At 35.9% G+C, this 21,318-nt stretch overlaps 1 protein-coding gene and 1 non-coding gene across 11 annotated transcripts in view; one reads left to right on the forward strand and one right to left on the reverse strand.

Annotated features, from left to right (window-relative positions):
* The window catches only part of CDK19 (cyclin dependent kinase 19), a 158,262-nt gene that overhangs the window by 128,201 nt on the left and 8,743 nt on the right, over positions 1–21,318 (reverse strand). The gene's annotated exons all lie outside the window — the stretch shown is intronic.
* LOC112658765 (U6 spliceosomal RNA) lies at positions 4,012–4,115 on the forward strand. The gene has a single exon (XR_003135944.1). It is a non-coding gene; the product is annotated as a U6 spliceosomal RNA (small nuclear RNA).

Consider the following 21,318-nt stretch of genomic DNA (forward strand, 5'->3'; position numbering starts at 1 on the left):
AGCTATACCAACACACTAAATTATTTCCTTCTAATCAAGGAAACTGAGGTTTTTAAAAGGATAAAATATGATGATGCTTTGCTTCCACAGCCTAAGAGATGGTATGAGCAGAAGACAATGCAGAGTGCTAAATCTGGGAAGGGATGGAGAAGTAGAGAAAAATAAAGCAAGGACCCTGGATAAACTTGTAGCATAATTTTTCACAGACTACAAGAGCTTTATCTGAAGCATTATCTTCTTATCAAGTAAAAGCATAATAAAGTTAAATTTGAAAACAATGGGAATATCCATATTACTTTCCCTCCTTCTTTTAGCATGATAATTCAAAAGTTGGCCACTTTTTTAAAAGCACATAATTAGGTGGCACCTGGGGGGCTCAGTGGTTGAGCATCTGCCTTCGGCTCAGGGCGTGATCCCGGGGTCCTGAAATCAAATCCCGTATCAGGACCCTGCAGGAAACCTGCTTCTCCTTCTGCCTGTGTCTCTGTCTCTCTCTGTGTGTCTCTCATGAATAAATAAATAAAATCTTAAAAAAAAAAAAGCACATAATTGGCTTTACCTTCCTTCAGTTTCTTCTACCACATAACAAGGACCATCAATCAAATGGAAATTAGCGACTGTAAACTCTTCATTTGTTTACAAATTACACATAATTCTCTTTCAAATCAAATAAAATACAGAAAACCCAGACTTTTAAAAATATAAACCGAACACATTAAAAAAAAACCAAAATATTCCCTTCATTGGATTATGTAATTAGGTCAAATAAAAACAGCAAACAGCACTACCCAATACAGATTTCTACCTGAAGAATAAGAGAGGGAAAGAGGAACAGGGATAAAAGCAGTTCAATTGGTTACAAAGGTTGAAGAGCAAATCTAAGCATTTTCACAATTTTTGTGCTAGATTATGTAGCCTTGGTTCTATTAAAAAAGAAGAAAATTATAATGTTCTTAACCGTAATAATGGTATTACGGTTATGCAGGAGAATGCACTTATTTTTAGGAGATGCATATTAAAATATGGGGTAAAGTGCCATGATGATTGCAATTTAACCCTGTAGTTAAACACACTTAGAGAAAGTAAATATAGCAATCTGTTAGCTGTTTGATCTGGGGATGGCAAACTACAGCCCCAGCCAAATCCAGCTGTGCCTATTCTTATAAAGTTCTGTTGAACCTGCCATATCCACTCATTGACCTGTTGTCGATGGCTGCTTACTCACTACCACTACAGAATTGAGAACTTGTGACAGAGATTGTATGGCCTCCAAAATCTAAAACATTTACTAGGCCTTTATAGAAATACAGGAAATATCTGACCCTTTACAGAAAAAAATTTTGCTAACTCCTGGTCTAGACAGTGGATATATAGGTGATCATAATTAATTGGACTATGTCTTTAAACTTTCCTGTACATTTGAAATTTTTTATAATCAAAAGTTAGAAATACATACAATTTTATACATGAATCTTTTGATTTCTCAACAATACAGATGAATGCAGAAACAGAACAGAGCTTGGACACAATCATAATACTGATATGATACTGCAGAGAGTTATTATGCAGGTTTTAGTGCAAAAGGAACAACTTATTAAAACAGCAATTTGGTGATATCGATTTTCAAACACAGCTACCCTAGTAGGGATTTATCCTATAGACATACAAAAGGGTGAAAAAATGAATAGTAATAGCAGTGCTTGTTATCTGCCGGACTCTGTGGCAAGCTCTTCACGTCATGCAGTTCTCACGACAACCCTGCGAGGTAAGCACTACCATTATCCCCACTTTAGAGGTGAGGAAACTAAGACATAATTAATCTGCCCAAGTCAAACAGCTAAAAAGAGGTATAGATGGGATTATGAATCCTGATAATAAAATTCCAAGCCCAATCTCAATTTCCATACACATTGCCTATTGAAAAAAGTACAAGGGAAATGAATGTGAAATACTTCAAAGATGAAAACCAACAGCCAATTCACAAATGAAGACACTCAACATCCCTGGTTATAAAATAGTAATAATGATGATGATGATTATGATGATGATGATGATAGTGGGGTACCTGGGTAGCTCAGTTGATTAAGCATCTGCTTTCGGCTCAGGTCATGGTACCAGGGTCCTGGGATTTAGTCCCAAGTTAGGCTCCCTGCTCAGCAGGGAGTCTGCTTCTCTCTCTACACACCCCACTCACTCGCTTTCTCACCCTCTCTCTCAAATAAAATCTTTAAAGATAAAGAAATAAAATGAACTCTTTAAAAAAAAAGATTAAAATTATATATGTAAAATGATCTTACTTTTGTAAATTGTTTTTGTAAAAGCAAATATGTGTTTGGATACACAGCACAAATGGACGAAAAGACACCAGAAAGGAAATGCACCAAAATATTAAGTAATTATCACTTGATAGTGGGATTTTGAGTGTTTCTTACTTTCTCACTTAGAGCTTTCCTTACTATCTAATTACTTTTGCAGAAAAACCATAATCAATTTTAAATATTTGCTTTTTACAGCTCAATAATCATTTTCTTATTAATAACATCTATAACCACTTCCTTGTTTATAATATGCAGTGTACACTTAATTAAGAAATTCAGAAGTGGGACACCTGGGTGGCTCAACGGTTGAGCTTCCATCTTCAGCTCAAGGCATGATCCCACGGTCCTGGTATCAAGTCCTGCATCAGGTTCCCCATGGGGAGCCTGCTTCTCCCTCTGCCTATGTCTCTGCCTCTGTGTGTATCTCATGAATAAATAAATAAAATCTAAAAACAAATAAAAAAAAATTTCAGAAGAAAAAAAAAGAAATTCAGAACAATCTGTTCCTAAGGACTTCATGACACCCTAGAAATAAAAAGATACTAAAGAACCAATGATCATCAAAATTTCATGTTAAAAAATTCATGGTAACAGGATTAACACATAATACTTACAGTATAAAACCATCATCTTCTTTAATCCTCACAACTCATAAGGAAAAGACACCATTCCCACCTTACAGATTTTTATTTTCAGACCCTAATCCTTTCTAGTTCCTCCCAAGGTATAAAAAAAACTTTTTATATACTTTTAGAATTCATCCAGCCCAAACAAGAACTAAAATCTCCTCCCAATCTCTCAGTTTATTACTTTTTTTTACCTCTATTCTATGTATTTACCACTCATCTTACTAAACTACAAATCACTTTTCTGTCTGGCTCACTCTTTGGCCTTCCAAATTCAGTTATCACGGGATTTCCCCATACTGGGAAGGTTTCCCAAGCACCCACACACTCTTGGGTCAGTTCGTTGTTCCTCCTAGCTACCCCAACAGCATTCTATGCATACCTATATACAATAATTCATAGCCCTGTACTGTAATCTATTTTATTTTTTCTCTAGATTATAAGGAAAAGAACTATGTCTTGTATTCTTACATTACTAATTCCTACATAGGGTTATTCAGTCAGTGTCAAATAAATGAGTGAATGGTACTACTAGTTATGCCATATATGTCTAATTCAGGCAAATACCCTAAAAGTCTTAAAAGGCTGGAGCCTTGTCACATGTCCCCTTTACTGAAGAAAAGAAAACACTCCCACACCTAAATGTAAGAGCTGAAACTACAAAACTTGTAGAAGAGAACTATGGAGTAAATCTTTGCAACTTTAGATCAAGCAGCAATTTCCTACTGTAAGAAACAACAACAAAAGACATAAATTGGACTCATCAAAAATTAAAAACTTTTATGCTTCAAAGGATACCACCAAGAAAGTGAAAAGGTGATCCACAAAATGAGAGAAAATATTTACAAATCATAAGTCACCTAAGAGCGCAGTATCCAGAATATATAAAGAACTCTTACAACCCAACAACAATAACAAAAAAGAATAAAACGAAAACTCAATGAAAATATGGGCAAAGGACTTGAATACACATTTCTCCAAAGAACATACACAAATGGCCAAAATGCACAGAAGAAGATGTTCAACATTTTAGTTATTAGGAAAATACAAATCAAAATCACAATGAAGTGCTTGCTTCAGCAACACATATACTAAAATTGGAACAATACAGAGATTAGCATGGCCCCTGCACAAGAATGACATGCAAATTTATAAAGCATTCCATACTTTAAAAAAAAAAAAAAAAAACACCATAAGGAAATGTGAGTTCACACCAAGATAGCTAAAATCAAAAAGACAGACAAGGGGCACCAGAGTGGCTCAGTTGGTTAAGCATCCAACCCTTGATTTCAGCTCAGATCATGATCTCAGGGTCCTAAGACTGAGCCCCACATGGAGCTTTGTGCTCAGTGGGGAGTCTGCTGGAGATTTTCTCTTCCTCTCCCTCTACCCCTTGCCCACTCACACTCTTTTATGCTCAATGTCTGCCATTCTCTCTCTCTCTCTAATAATAATAAATGTTTTTTTTAAAAATGAAAAAACAAGGGTAGCTGGCTGGCTCAGGCAGAAGAGCAGGCAACTCTTGATCTCAGGGTATGAATTTGAGCCCCACATTGGGTATAGAGGTTACTTTAATTAATAAATTTTAAAAAGGGGGAAGAGGCAACTGGGTGGCTCAGTCAGTTAAGCATCCAACTCCTGGCTTCAGCTCAGGTCATGATCTTAAGGTCGTGAGATCTAGCCCCACATCATGCTCTGTGCTCAGTGCAGAGTGTGCTTGAGTCTCTCTCTCTCCTTCTGCCCCTCCTCACTCTCTAAATAAATAAATCTTTTTGAATTAAATGAAAAATAAAAATAGATAAAATAAATGATGTGCAGTTGACCTTGAACACAAGCTTGAACGACATAAGTCCATTTATATACAGATTTGTTTCAATGAATAGCTGTATAGTACTGAAAATGTATTTTCTTTATGGTATTCTTTAATAATATCTTTTCTCTACCTTACTTTATTATAAGAATATTGTATATAAGACATACAAAATATGTGCTAATCAACCGTTTATGTTATGAGTACACCTACCGGTCAATAGTAGGCTATTAGTGGTTAATCTTGGAGGAATCAAAAGTTTTATGCGGATTTTCAACTGCATGAGGGTTTCAACTGCATAAATAGCACTGTTCAAGGGTCAACTATATTCATACATCATACAGCATGAACTTTGAAAATACTATGGTAAGTGCAAGAAGCCAGATACAAACCACATTTAGTAGGGTTTCATTTATACAAAACGTCCAGAATAGACAAACCCATAGAGACAGAAAGTAGAATAGTGTTGCCAGGAGCTGGGAGAATGGAGAAATAGGGAGAGACTGCTAATGGGTACAGGGTTTCTTTTGGAATGATGAAATATTCTAAAATTAGATAGTGGTAATGGTTACACAACTCTGTGAATATACTAAAACCACTAAATTGTTCCAAAAAAAAGCTTCTGCCAAGGTAGGCCTAAAAAATATTCCATGGATGAAAATGACAGTACTTATAAATCAATCAGTATCGTAGAAAGTTTATAGAAATTACATCTCAAAAAATGATAATTGTCTTCATCAGTCTCTTCATTAAAGATTACAGATGTTCCATAGGCAAACAGTTCTTATTATCTTTATATTACACTTCTTAGATAAGAATGTTGGGGTAGGAATTAGAAAACAACAGAAATATACCAGACACTGAAACATACCATGTGATCTTAAGGGAGGCATTAATATTTCTGGACTTCTTTTAAGGCAAGTGGTTTGAACAAGATCTAAGACTCCATGAAGTTCTAAAAGCTTATGTTGTGTTTTTATTGCTACCTATAAGTACATCCAGGAAGAAATTTTTTTCTTAAGGTTTTATTTATTTCGAGAGAGAACACACACACACCCACACACACACATACACCCACACATGAGAGCAGTAGGGGAGGAGAGGTAGAGGGAAAGAATCCCAAGCAGAGTCCATGCAGAGTGTGGAGCCAAAGCAGGATCCCACAACCCAGGGATCATGACCTGAGCTGAAAGTTCAAGTGTCAGTCACTCAACCAACTGAGCCACCCAAGTGACCCAGGAAGAAATATTTTAAGCTTTTGATTAAATTATGTAAGTTCTCAAAACCTCTACTTTATTCAGATCAATATGGTAACACTAAGGAAATATCAGTTCACTTTAAAGCTTCCTGATGGTGATCTCCAACATTTTAAAGTCAAATAGTTAAGCACATTTTGATTTATGTATTCTCTTTTTGCTTTTTCCACTTTAGAAATTCCCTCTCAGGGGATCCCTGGGTGGCGCAGCGGTTTGGCGCCTGCCTTTGGCCCAGGGCGCGATCCTGGAGACCCGGGATCGAATCCCACGTCGGGCTCCCGGTGCATGGAGCCTGCTTCTCCCTCTGCCTGTGTCTCTGCCTCTCTCTCTCTCCCTCTCTGTGACTAACATAAATTAAATTAAATAAATAAATAAATAAATAAATAAATAAATAAATAAGAAATTCCCTCTCAGAAAACCCAAATTTTAACTAAATATCCATTGATCACAGTGCTGTTTGTAACAATAAAATGTTATAAACAACATAACCACCAGTCAACAAAATAAGTCAGTAAACAAACAATGGTACACCCATACAATAGAGTATGGTCCCTAAAAATAAAGACAGTGATTTTTCTGGGGAAGGAAGATGAGAAAGCAGACTCTTATCCATACCCTCAAGGATAACTGCATTTAATTAACAATATTATTGGTGGAAGGTTGTATATGTGAATGGTACAGATATTCTTTACAAGAAAACCACTGCTGGGGTGCCCGGGTGGCTCAGTCTTAACTGCCTTCAGCTCAGGTCATGATCCCAGGGTCCTGGGATTGAGCTTCAAGTCAGGCTCCCTGCTGAGCAGCTTCTCCCTTTCCCTCTGCTGCTCCCCCTGCTTGTTCTCTCTCTCTCTCTCTCATTAATTAATTAATTATTTTTAAAATTTTTTTTAATTAAAAAAAACACTGCTGGAAAAGAACATTAAATGAAATGGGAAAATATCCATTATATATATATATTTTTTTAAATGGAAAATTCAGGTTACCAAAACTTGTATAGAATACAAACACATTCTTAAGAAAATAAAAGCATATATTGCCTAGGAAAATGTATACCATACCATTCATAGTGTTCACCTATGAATTATTTTACTTATTTTTGCTTATCTAAATTTTTTTCAGCTTTTAGACATAATTGACATGTAACACTGTATAGGTTTAAAATATGCAATGTGATGATTTCTGTACATATTGGGAAATGATTGCCATGGTAAAGTTAGTTAACACATCTATCATCTCATAGTTACAACTCGTGTGTGTGTGTGTGTGTGTGTGTGCTTATCTTCCTAATTTTTCTTAAACATTCTATTTCTAATAAAAAAAAAATTTTAATGTGGGGCACCTGAATGGCTCAGTCAGTTGAGCATCTGACTCTTGATTTCAGCTCAGGCCATGACCTCAGGGTTGTGGGATCAAGCCCTACATCAAGCTCAACACTCAGCATGGAGTCGGCTTGCCCTCTCCCTCTACCCCTCCTACTAGTGCTCTCTCTTTCAAATAAATAAAATCTTTAAAAAATAATAAAAATAAAAAATGTTAATTTAATATAAAATAAGGTTCTCCTCTTTCATCTGTTTTATTCTGAAGGCTTAAGGTATAATAGCCCATCACAGAACCCATTTTTCTTTCCCAGGATAGTTTCTTATAACAATTCATTGTAAATGGAGAAAAAATTCTAGCTTCCTACTGAACCTAACAAGATTAATCCTTATTCTCAAAACTAAGGTGACTATAATTTTTACTTAGTGCCTACCCTTATTTGCTAATTTAATCTTCAGGGAAATTTATCATGGAAACCCCCTTAATATATTTGGAAAATACAAAACCAATACTTTGCTGGGGAATTTTTTGTACATTATGATTTAATTACTCTTCCAACAACAGCATGAGATAGTAATTTATCATCCTACAAATTATAATAGGTGGGGAATTTAAGGTTCAGAGCTATTACTAAAATCCCAAAGCTAAAGAGTACTAGCTCAGATTTGAAGGGTTCCAGGTCCAAGGCTTCCTAACACGACAGTTGTGCTTTTCATTTATACGTATATTTATTGAGAATCAGCAGTAAAAACCTCTCCGGAGAAAGAACATTCAAGTAGTTCTTTAAGAAGGAATAAGCTTTATTTAAATCATTTGTACCCAAAAGTACTTTGTTTATTCAAATGCTTTTGTAATGGAAAATGTTTTTCTGATAAAAGTATTGAATTTATAACCCCAATAAAGAAAACAAAGAAGCTTAGTTAGTTGGCCTAGAGCAACCATCACATGTAAAGTTTAATATGACTATATTCTGTTCTCTTTTATACCAAATTTCTCTACTGTGTGTACCTACCATATGTATAAAAAGATAAGCATTCCCATAATGTCCTATGGCTCTACTTAAAAGCCCATCTTTATCCACCTAAATTTTAAGCCTTTTATGGACTTGAGGGTCTACAAAATTTGTTTTGGTTAATTATGGAAAATCTTATATAATATGGGAGACAGTGATGGTTCACAAATTGTATTTATTATTAAGCACATGAGTAATAGCTAAGCTTTGTTAAAAACAAGATTAACAGGCCCAAAATGGAATCACTTAAGCTAAGTCACGTATCACCCAACCTAGCTCTATCTCATTAGTTTAGGCTCTCCCAGAAATGGAAACTTAAGCAAATCAAGAATCTCCTTATCAGCACTAGTTGGAGATAATGTGCCTGATAGACCCCTGCCATGCCCTAACGGAAAGTAGCCTGGCCAAAACCAATCCGCTCTTTCGTCTACTGTAACTTTCTTGTTCCCTCTCCATTCAACCTTTAAGTCTTTCATTTTGTACAGCTCCCTAGACCTCCTTTCTACCCACTGGACTAGATGCAGCCCCATTCGTGAGTGGTTGAATAGAGCCTATAGGATCTTCAAAATTTATTTAGTTGAATTTTGTTTTCTTAACAGCTTAAAATTCATTCAAATGTTTCTTTCTCTTTCACCACCTCAAAGGGAACTCTGTTCCACAATGTGTCACAGATTATTATTAACTAGGTTCCCAAAAGCCATTCACAGTCTGCTTTTCCTTTGCCTTCCTCTATGCCAGAGAAGGCACTTGCTTACCACTTAGTTGGCACAGCCCTTTTTGACTTTCAGCCTTTACCTCTTCCTCTGCTTCCTGCCTCAAACCTGGAATCAATACCTGAAGATGCAATAATCATCTGACCATGTATACAAAAACCACAAAACAGAGGGAAGGAGGTGGATCTCTGGTAATATTTCTTGTCTAGCTATACCAGCACAGCACTCTCCAACTCTGGACTTTTTGATACAAGAGGAAAATAAACCCCTTACTTGTTTAAGTCCATTATTGATTGGTTTTTCTGTTACATGAAATTACAATGACACAAAAACACACCGTAGCATGTGTTCTTTCCAGAATTTAAAGGACAGCTAGATCTGCTCCTCTTTCCAGTAGTTGTTTTTTTAATGCTTTTAACAATTTATTTATTTATTTTTTAAGATTTTATTCAATCATTCAGTAAAGAGAGAGAGGGAGGTCACAAGCCGGGGGAGCAACAGAGGGAGAGAGAGAAGCTGAGCAGGGAGCCCAAAGTGGGGCTCAACCACAGGACCTGGGGATCATGACCTGAGCCAAAGGCAGGGACTTAACGAACTGAGCCACCAGGCACCCCACTTTTGACAGGCGCTCCACTTTTGACAATTTCTATATGTAAAACACAACATGTAATTTTCTTCAACACACAAGTAGGAAAAATGTGGATGCTAAGATTACATAAATACACAGTTTTCCGATGAAAAAAATGCTTCTTTTTCATAAGCCAAAAACACTTATTAACTATAAACTGGGCGAACACTATGACACAGATAGAATTATCTCAACTATGAGCTACAATACCTAAGAAGCTGATGAGAGCTGTAAACTATAAAGCTCACCAGACTTTTATCTGAGCTTCAGGAAAAGTACAGAGAAAATAGCTTTAATTCCTATCAGGCTAAGACAGAAATAATTACACCTGTCAAATTGTGATAAAGGACATTCAAAGCATGAAAGTATTTGAGCTGGGTGGGATGGTGAAGTAGAAGGACTCTAAGCTCCCCTAGTCTCACAGATACAACTAGATAACACTGACATCAGTTTAAACAGCCCAGAAAACAGAACAACTAAAGTTAGGGAGTTTGGCAGAACAAACTCCACAACTAAAGTTAAGGAAGAGGCCACATCAAAGAACATAAGAAGGACAAAGACAGTCTGGGAGCAAACAAACCTTGGTCATCTTTGGTGAGAAGGGAGCTGGTGGGCATGGAGAAGGGCAAAAAACAGACTTTCACACTAATGACGATGACAAATCCCCGTATTTGCCTCTGAAAGCAAGAGGGGCCAAAATTTATTAGTTCTTACAACCAGAAGAACTTAAAGCCTGGAATTTTAAAATCTGTGGACTCCACTTGTCAGAGCCTGAAGGATATTAGGAAGCAGAGTCTCCACCCATAAAGAGCAAACAACTCATGCAGATAAAGTATAGAACCGGCAATTTGAAAACTTTCAGGGGCAGACAGGAGACACAGTGATTTTCTCATCTCATAACATGGCCTGGAGAGATAGGGATCACAGGGAGTCCCCTACAGGGACAAAGGAGCTGGCAGGTGTCATTACTCTCCCTCACCCCCTAGCATAAAAAGCCAGGCGTGGGAACCAGCATAATAAATTCACTGCTTTACTTGCTTACACCAAGTGCTGGTCCCCTACACTTTAGCAGATCCACCCTTTTCAGACAGGCTCCCCTTACTCCTAGTGCTGTGGGCCCCTTCCCCAGAAAACCAGCACAAATTCTGCCAACACCATCCTCCTGACCACCGCCCATTGTGGGACCTCAGTTCTGGTGGGGGCAGGTATCCTCTTACCAGTACACTACCACATACCTTGTTAAAACGTGCCCCACTCATGCTGGGGCAAACACTGCCCTCAATAAACAAAGAGAGTCTCTGCAGACAACTGAACTGAAGGAAAAAGAGTCCAAGACTCAAGAGCAAAGCACATGCAACACATATAGGACACACTCCCTGAAGCACCAGGCCCTGGGGAACAGGGGACAATGCACTACAGGGTACTATAGGACCTCTTCTTCATAAGGCTATTATTGTTAAAAGCAAGAAAAGTAGGTAACTTTCCTAACACGGAGAAACAGGCACAGAAAGTCAGACAAAATGAGGAGACAGAAAAATATGTCCCAAATGAAAGAACCAAACCAAACCACAAGAGACTAAAGTAACAGATGTAGTAATATGTCTGATAGAAAATTTAAAGTAACAATCATACACACTGGACCTGTGTGTGTAGAGTGGAGGACATCAGTAAGATCCTTTTACAGAGATAAAAAAGAACCAATCACAGAGAAGAACACAATAAATGAATTTAAAAATGCACTTGAGGGAATAGCAGGCTAGATGAACCAGAGGAACAAATTAACAACCTGGAAGACAGAGTAATGGAAAGTAAACACGCTGAACAAAGGACAAGAAAGAAAATTATGCAAATTAATAACAGTCTTAAGGAACTCAGTGACTCCATCAAACATAACATTTGCATTATTGGAATCTCAGAAGAAAAGGAAAAGGGGGCAGAAAATTTATTTGAAGAAATAATAGCTCAAAACTTCCCTAAGAAAGAAACGATATCCATCCAGATGTAGGGGGCACAGAGATCACCCAAAAATTCAACCCAAGGAAGTCCACACCAAGACATATGGTAATTAAAATGGCAAAAAAAAATAAAAAAATAAAAAAATAAAAGCAATAGAGAAAAAATTTTTAAAGCAGAAAGAGAAAGGGGTGCCTGGGTGGCACAGTAGCTTGAGCATCTGACTCTTGCTTTTGGGTAGGGTAGTAATCTTAGATCATGAGATCAAGGCCCACATTGGGCTCTGTGTTCATCTCCTTGGGACTCCCTCTGCCTCTCCCCCCCATGCTCGTGCTCTCTCTCTCTCTCTTTCTCTGTCTCTCAAATACATAAATAAATCTTTAAAAAAAAAACAGCAAGAGGTAAGAAGACAGTTACATAAAAGGGAAACCACATAAAGCAATCAGCAGATTTTTCAGCAGGAACTTTGTAGGCCCAAAGAGAATGGCATGATACATTCAAAGTCCTAAAAGAGAAAAATCTGCAGCCAAGAATACTATCCACCAAGGATATCATTCAGAATAGAAAGAGAGATAAAGAGTTTCTCAAACAAACAAAAGCTAAAGAAAAATTCATGACCACTAAACCAGCCCTACAAGAAACATTAAAAAGGGACTCTGAGTGGAAAGGAACGACCATAAATAAGAGTATGAAGAGTAAAAAACAGAAAAGCAGTAAAAATAAATATTTCTATAAAAATTAGTGGAAGAATTCATAAAATAAAAGGACATATGGGACACTTGGCTGGCTTAGTCAGTAGAGCATACAACTCTTGATCTTGGGATCATGAACTCAAGCTCCATGCTAGGCACAGAGCTTATTTAAAAAAACAAAAGAAGTATATAAAATACAACACCATATACCTAAATCATGATGGGGAGAAGAGTAAAGAATGGGTTTAAATTTAAGCAAACAACGGGATCCCTGGGTGGCGCAGCGGTTTGGCGCCTGCCTTTGGCCCAGGGCGCGATCCTGGAGATCCGGGATCGAATCCCACGTCAGGCTCCCGGTGCATGGAGCCTGCTTCTCCCTCTGCCTGTGTCTCTGCCTCTCTCTCTCACTGTGTGCCTATCATGAATAAATAAAAATTAAAAAAAAAAAAATTTAAGCAAACATCAACTTAATATAGACTGCTATATGCAGAAGATGTTATATACAAATCTAATGGTAAACATAAATCAAAAACCAACAATAGATATGCAAAGAATAAAAAGAAAGGAATTCAAGTCTATCACTAAGGAAAGCCAACAAACATGAAAGGGAGCAAGAGAAGAAAGAACTGGAGAAATTCTATAGAAACAACCACAAAACGGTAATAAAATGGCAACACATATCTATCAATAACTACTTTGAATGTAAATGGACTAAACACTCCAATCAAAAGACACAGGGTGAGGGAATGGATAAAGCAGCAAGCCTCATTTATATGCTGCCTACAAGAGACTCATTTCAGACTGAAAGACACCAGCAGATTCAAAGTAAGGAGACAAGAAACATTTATCATGCAAGTGGATAACAAAAGAAAGCCAGGATTTCAAAATTAATATCCAACAAAATAGACTGTAACAAAAGACAAAGAAAGACACTATATAATACAAGAGGATATAACAACTATAAAAATCTATGCACCCAAAATGAGTGCAACCAAATATATATAAAACTGTTAATAACGAACATAAAGGAAATAATCCATAATAATACAATAATAGCAGGGGATGTTAACACTCCATTTACATTGATTAACAAGTCATCCAAACAGAAAATCAACAAGGAAACAATGGCTTTGCACATGTGCTGCCAAAGCAAGTACAAGGAAACAGTGGCTCTGAATGACACACTGCACCAGATGGATTTAACAGACATACTCAGAACATTCCATCCTAAAACAGCAAAATACACATTCTTTTCAAGTGCACATGGAACATTCTCCGGAATAGATCATATATTAGGCCACCAAACAAGTCTCAACGAATTTTTAAAAATCAAAGTCATATCATGCATCTTTTCTGACCATAATGCTATGACACTAGAAATCAACCACAAGAAAAAAATCTGGAAAGAGTACAGATACATGGAAGGTAAATAACATGCTACTAAACAATGAATGGGTCAACCAAGAAATCAAACAAGAAACCAAAAATTATATGGAAATAAAAATGAAAACACAACAGTCTAAACTCTTTGGAATACAGCAAGTGGTTCTAAGAGAATAGTTTACAGCAACACAGACCTACCCCAAAAATCAAGAAAAATCAAATAATCAATCTAACCTTCACTTAAAGGAGCTACAAAAATAAGAACAAATAATCTTTAACAAAAGAGGGATTGTATAATGGAAAAAGACATTCTCTTCAACAAATAGTGTTGGGAAAATCGAAGAGCAATGCAAAAGAATGAAACTGAACCATTCTTCTACCATACACAAAAATAAACTCCAAATGGATTAAAGATTTAAATGTGTAATATAAAACCATAAAAATCCCCAAAAAGAGCACAGGTAGTAATTTCTCTGACATTAGTCACAGCAACATTTTTCTGTCTCCTAAGGTAAGGAAAATAAAAGCAAAAATAAATACTGGGACAATATCAAAATAAAAATTTTCTACACAGCAAAGGAAACAACAAAACTAAAAGACAACCTACTGAATAGAAGAAGATATTTGCAAATGACATATCTAATAAAAAAGGCTTAGTATCCAAAATATATAAAGAACTGATATAACTCAATACCCAAAAAAACAAATACTCCAATTAAGAAATGGACAGAAGACATGAAGAGACATTTTTTTTTTAAGATTTTATTTATTCATGAGAGACACACAGAGAGAGAGGCAGAGACACAGGCAGAGGGAGAAGCAGGCTCCCTGCGGGGAGCCCGATGTGAGACTCTATCCCAGGATCACGCCCTGAGCCGAAAGCAGACGCTTAACCACTGAGCCACCCAGGCATCCCTGAGGAGACATTTCTACAAAGACACATAGATGGCCAAGAGACATCCAAAAAAATTTTCAACATTTTCAATTTTCACTCATCAGCAGGGAAATGCAAATCAAAACTACAATGAGGTAACACCTCACACCTGGCAGTTGACTAAAAACAAAAACACAAGTAACAAGTGTTGGGGAGGATATGGGGAATAAGGAACCCTCTTCCACTGCTAATGGAAAGGAAAACTGGTGAAGCCACTATGTAAGACAGTATGGAGGTTCCTCAAAAAATTAAAAGTAGAGCCGCCCTACAATCCAGTATTCACAATACTGTGTACTTAACCAAAAAATACAAAAACACTAACTCAAAGGGATACATGCAACCCTATGTTTATTGCAGCATTATTTACAACAGCCAAACTACGGAAGCAACTCAAGCATCCATCAAAAAATAAATGGGTTAAGAAGATGTGGCATGCATTCATACACACACACAATAGAGTATCATTCAGCCATAAAAAGAATAAACTCTTGCCATATGCAAAAGCATGGATAAAGCTAGGGAGTATAATGCTAAGCAAAATAAGTCAATCAGAGAAAGACAAATACCATATGATCTTACTCATATGTGGAATTTAAGACAAAACAAATGAGCAAAGAAAAGAGAGAGACAAACTAAGAAACAGACTGTTTTTTAAAGTTTTAATTTTAATTCCAGTTAGTTAACATATAGTGTTATATTATATTAGTTTCAGGTGTACAATGAGGTGATCCAACAATACCATAAATCAGCCAGTGCTCATCACAGGACAAGTGTACTTCTTAAGCCCCATTACCTATTGAAACAGATTTTTTTTTTTTTTTCAAACACACAAGGGTTTATTTACAAGCTCGAGCTTGGGTCCAAGTATACCCGACACAGCGGAGCAGGGACTTGGACCTGAAACAGATTCTTAACTACAGAGAACAACTGATGGTTACCAGAGGGGAGGTAGGTGTAAGGATGGAGGTAATCGAGGATGGAGATTTAAGAGTACACTTATCATGATGAAAAAATAAATAAAATGATTTAAAATGATTTAAAGAAAAAAGAACACTCAAAGTTACTGAGGATAAGAGGGGCACATATATACTATCTGTGGTGGTGAATGAAACTACATATGAAAAGCATTTAAGAAATATACATATTAAGAGCCTTAAAAACTAATATGCTTTGACATAGAAAATTTCTTTATAAGACAATTGTAAGAAAGAATCAGATATATGGACCAAAATTCATATACAAAACATCTATTCATGTTATTTGTATTATCAAAATACTGGAAAGAACTTAAATGTTCAATAATTAGAAAGGGTTAACTAAAGAATTGCAAATCCACATGACAGAAGAACATAGACATCCATTATAAAATGGGTTTTCAAAAGAAATGTAATAATATGGATAAACATTCTTCATATCTTATGTAAGAGGATCCCAAACTTATACAATCTTATTATCTTACTGACTTGTTCATGACATCTCTAGGTCAAAAGAGATATCTAGTAATTCCAGTATGGAGGTTCCTCAAAAAGGTAAAACTGGAACCACCAAATGATCCAGCAATTCCACTTCTTGGTATACAGCCAAAGGAAATGAATCACTATCTCAAAAAGATATCTATACGTCCCATGTTCATTGCAACATTATTTACAAAAGCCAAGACATGCAAACAACCTAAGTGTCCATTGGTAGATAAAAGGATAGAGAAAATGTGGCATCTGAGTAAAATGGAATATTATTCAACAATCAAAAAGAAAATCCTGCCATGTGTGACAATAAAAATAGAACCTGAGGGTATTATGCCAAGTAAAATAAGTCAGAGAAAGGCAAATACGTTATTATTTCTCTTATATGTGGAATCTTTAAAAACTAAAATAGAAACAGAGAACATATTGGTGATTACAGGAATGGAGAGGCAGAGTAGAAAGTACAAAGTACTCAAAATGTACAAATTTCCAGTTATAGGAAAAATAAGCTGTAGGGATATAATGGACAGCATGATGACTATAGTCAACAATACTGTATTGTATGTTTCAAAGCTGCTAAGAGAGTAAATCTTAAAAGTTTTCAACACAAGAAAAAAATTTGTAACTATGAAGTAGTGGATGTTAACTAAACTTATTATGATAATCATTTCACAATGTATACATATATCAAATTATTATGCAGCACACCTTATATTAATATAATGTTATATGTCAATCCAAGCTCAATAAAACCGGGAGTGGGGAGAGAGAAACCCAGAAGGAGATATCCATTCTATACCCACTAGAAAGGCTATAATAAAACAAACCAACAAAAACAGAACACCACAAGTGTTGGTGATGATGTAGAGAAATTAGAACTCTTATACACTGTACATGGGAATAGAAAATGGCACAGCTACTGTAGAAAACATTTGGCAGTTCCTTAAAAAGTTAAATATAGAATTACCATATGACCCAGAAATTACACTCCAAGAGAACTGAAAACATGTTAAGAAAAAAAAAAAAAAACCTGTCCACAAATGTTCATAACAGCATCACTCACAATAGCCAAAAAGTGGAAACAACCCAAATTTCTGAGTGGATGAATGGATAAAGAAAACGTGGTACATCCATATAGTAGTGTATCATTCTATTAAAAAGTACTAAAAGCCATAAAAAGTACTGAAGTACTGATAATTCCCCACAATATAGATGAACTTTGAACATATTATGCTAAGGGCCTGGGTGGCTCAGTCAGTTAAGCGTCCAACTCTTGATTTCAATTCAGGTCATGATCTCAGGGTTGTGGGATAGAGCCCTGTGTCTTGTGACTGGCCACAGGCTAAGCAGGGAGGCTGCTGGAGATTCTCTCCCCCTGCCCCTCCCCCTGCTCGTGCAACACGCGCTCTCTCTCAAATAATAGATAAATATTTTTTAAAAAAGAAAAAGAAAATACTAGGCTAAGTGAAAGAAGCCAGCCACAAGAAGCCACATAGTCTATGATTCTATTTACATGTAATATCCACAATAGGCAAATCCATATAGGAAAGCAGATAGTGTTTGCCGGAATCCAGGGGAGGGAAAATAGGCTCATGAACTGCTTAACAGGTATGGATTTTCTTTTGCTGTAACAAAAATGTTCTAGAACTATCTTAGTCCTTTAATAAGAAACTAAGTAGTGGTAATGGTTCCACCATGCTACAAATGTACCAAAACTCACTGAAATGTTTAACTTTGAAATGGGGAACTTTGTTTTGTCAATTTTACTTTTAATTAAAAATAATGACACATAATTAACCAATTGAAAACACCAGGAGGGAGGTAGGAGAAACTGGAGGAAGGTGGTTAAAAGGTACAAACTTCCAGTTATAATAACCTACAACACTATGCCCATAGCTAACACCACTATATGATATACAAGAAAGTTCTTAAGAGAATAGATACTAAGAGCTCTCATCACAAGGAGAAATTTTTATTTTATCTTTATGAGATGATAGAATTAACTAATTCTATTGTGGTAAATCATTTCACAATACATGTAAATCAAACAAGTATACAATCATACCTTATGCTATACACTTTTTTTTTTATTACTTAAGTAATCTCTATATCCAATGTGGGGCTCAAACTCATGACCCCAAGATCAAAAGTTGTTTTTTTTTTCATGATATACAGAGAGAGAGGCAGAGACACAGGCAAAGGGAGAAGCAGGCTCCTCACAGAGAGCCTGATGGGGGTTGGGGGGCTCAATCCCAGGACCCCAGGATCACAACCTGAGCCAAAGGCAGACGCTCAACCAATGAGACACCCAGGTGCCCCCTAAGATCAACAGTTGAATTCTCTCCCAACTGAGCCAGCCAGGTGCCCCTATGCTACACCCCTCAAACTTATACAGTAATGTATGTAAATTATGTCTCAATTGAAGGGGGTAGGAAAGACCAGAAGAATATGCCAAAATATTACCAATGTTTATCTCTGAGTGGTCGGGGTTTTGAGTGGTCTTATTATGTGATTTATATTTTCTTCTTTATGTTTCTATAATTCCTAGCTTTCCTTTAATGAGTACATATTGGGTTTTTGTTAACACGTTGATTTTTATAAGATAATAAAAGCTGTTTTATTTTTTTAAGATATTTGCCTCTTTTACGCCTGGCTGGCTCAGTCAGTAGAGCATGCAACTCTTGATCTTGGGGTCACGAGTTCAAGCCCTCATTGAGTGTAGGGTTTACTTTAAAAATAAATAATAAATAATAAAATTTTAATAAAAAATAAGGGGCAACTGGCTGGCTCAGTCAGTGGAATATGCAATTCTTGATCTCAGGGTTGTGAGTTTGAACCCCACATTGAGCATGGAGCCTACTTAAAAAGAATAAATAAATTTTTTAAAAATCAAAAATTAAAAATAAAGATATTTTGCCTTTTTCTCGTAAGTTATACGTACTTTACAGTTTAAACGTTTTATCATTTTTAAATAGGTAATATAAATGTAGTAAAATAAATATGAACAGGTATTTTTCAAATAATACAAGAGCATATACTTTTTTTCAAAAAATCTTCTCAACCCAACTTTCCTTCCTGTAGACTATCACAATTACCAATTTGTTGTGATACTTCCAATCTCAGTTTTTGCAGTCTGAGATTACATCTCATTTATCCTGCATACTCATTACCTATGGCACAATACTTGGCTCATGGAAAGGAATCAAATGAAAAATAGTAAACAATGGATAAATGAATGGATAGCCAGTAAAATGAAGACAGATGAAAAGAGCGACGCCTGAGTGGCTCAGCAGTTGAGCATCTGCCTTAGGCTCAGGATGTGATCCTGGGGTCAGGTATCCTGGGGTCCAGGGATGGAGTCCCACATCCGGCTCCCTACAGGGAGCCTGCTTCCCCCTCTGCCTATGTCTCTGCCTCTCTCTGTGGGTCTCTCATGAATAAATAAATAAAATCTTTAAAAAAAAAAAAAAAGACAGATGAAAAGAGATAATAGAAGACAGGCAGAGAGAGGATGATGTATGAAAATTTGGATAGAGATAGGTTGATGATTGAATAGGTGAATAGACGAATGTTGTTGAGAACTTACTATTAAAGTAACAATAAAACCAACATAATTTATATATATGTGAAAACAAAAATATTTCCATTATCTTGGTCTAGCAGATTATAAGAAAAATATTAACGAGGAAAAGCTAAAAACAGCACATGGTACATACATAAATTACTTAAGAAACACCATAAATGAGCTAAGTATTAATAAGGAATTTATTTATTTATTAAACCAATGCCCTATTAAACTCGGGCAGTCAGGCTCACACTGAATAAAAGAATAGCGACCCCCCACCAAAGACCAAATTGGTAATCCAAAAGATTGGATAAAGGAAACCTTTCAGAATGTAGAGAGAAAAATGAGTTGCAATTTTTGAAAATGGATTTAAGAGACATAGAAGGTAGAGCCTAAAAGGTCAACATTTGTTAATACGCACATCTGAAGAAGAGAACAAGAAAGGCAACAGAGGGAGAAGAAAAAATAATCAAATAAATAACAGGAAATAAAAATTGCCCTAAATCAAAGATAAAAGAAAAAGTCCACTAAAAGATCCATATGAAACAGGCAAGATTGGAAAAGGGGAGTGAAAGAGTAGGGGATAGGCAGGAGGAGTGCAACTAGACTAAATATCACTTTTTACCTTTTAAGTTCAAATTACATGCATTGGTTATGTATTCAAAAAATAAATACTTTGTTAAAGACACAGAAACAAAGGCATATAATTTTTTTAAAAAACTATATTTTCTAGACAGACTTTGGTGAAATTTTAGAATGCCGAGATAAAGTGAAAAATCCTAAGAGATTCCAGAAAGGAAAATGCAAGCTTCCAATAAAGAAACTCCCGTGAGCAACAAGAAATACCAGAAGAAATGAAGCAATAGTTTTGGGTTCTGAGACAAAAATTGTTCTTAATATAGAATTCCATATTCAGCCAAACTATTAATCAAGTATGAGTACAAAACACATTATCAGACACACAAGAACTCAGAATATGTACACATCCTATATGAAAAAGCTTCTCAAAAGGATGTACTCAACTGAACCAAAACAAAAAGTCCAAGAAAAATCACATGAAATGTAAAGAAACATTATTAGCTAAGCAAGAGCCAGAATATTTGAAGAAAGGGCAAAACAACTTAAGAATAAGACCCATTAGGCCTGAATACCTGAAAGATTGTTTTAAGCACCACTTATTTTATGCCCAAGATTACTTTTCCTTCTCCACGGGTCTCAATATACTAATTCACCCCACAATAAATATTTCATAATCATAGTATTTTAAGGCTGTTAAAAGGTTTTCAGTGTTCCCTTCGTAGAATCAACTTATAGACAAAAAGCAGGCTGCATAAAAATTATACTTTAAATATTGGCAGATAGAGAAAAAAAGAAGAAATATATTACTTTCCTTAATATTCGTATCAGGAAGACCACAAATAATATCTAAACTAACAAATCAAGAAAAAGAAGTTTATGATCTAAATAAAGTCATAAAAGCATTCCCCCCCAAAAAAAATTTAAAATACCAAAGGTAATAAATTTGAACACTGAGATGGGAAAGGGGAAAACAAGCGGTAGTGCAATTTCACAAAATTGCTCAGCTTTTCTGGTGGAAAATCAACAACAACAACAACAAAAAAAAAAACACCGAAATTTGATAAACCAA

This window comes from Canis lupus, chromosome 12 (genome assembly GCF_003254725.2).
Source record: "Canis lupus dingo isolate Sandy chromosome 12, ASM325472v2, whole genome shotgun sequence".
NCBI classification, from domain to species: Eukaryota; Metazoa; Chordata; class Mammalia; order Carnivora; family Canidae; genus Canis; species Canis lupus.